Genomic DNA, 626 nt, shown 5'->3' on the forward strand with positions numbered 1-626 from the left:
CAACATTACTGCACCAGTCTTGAAGGATCCCACAGGTTGGACACCGTCTCAAGCAATGCATGGAAAGACTCGAGGTTTACTGATGATAACCCCAAAGGCACGCTATAAATAAAGTGGCATGCTAATCTTGGTATGGAATTAAGAGATTATGAACCCATCAGCAACTATCCCTTGAACAATGGCTTAAAGGAGCGTCCTGTAGCCTTCTCATTTTTTACATCCAAAGGTTGGTAGAATATACCTTTATTAGCAATACAACGAAACACCTACCCACCCTGGGGACGGACACGTAGGCATCGCCCTGTGCTTTCAGCATAGCGGGCGGACACACCACTGTTAGTGTGGACATTTGTTGGACCAAGTGATGTTCAGGTAAGCAAAAGACTGCAGACTTTGTTTCCAGAATGGTATTTTAATATTTCATAATTCTTCACTAAAAGAACTGTCACTCAGTAAGAGTCCAAGCTGGATTTCACTGTTAATAAGATGTACATTTATCAACAATGTGTATGAAAATACAAAAACGTGAAAAGCTGGAATCAAGAGATTTTTTTAAATGTCACGGATGAGAATTCAGATCCAGATTAGAGTGTCTTGATTCAAAACTTCTGATAACAATGACTTTT

This window comes from Ptychodera flava, chromosome 8 (assembly GCF_041260155.1).
Source record: "Ptychodera flava strain L36383 chromosome 8, AS_Pfla_20210202, whole genome shotgun sequence".
Lineage (NCBI taxonomy): Eukaryota > Metazoa > Hemichordata > Enteropneusta > Ptychoderidae > Ptychodera > Ptychodera flava.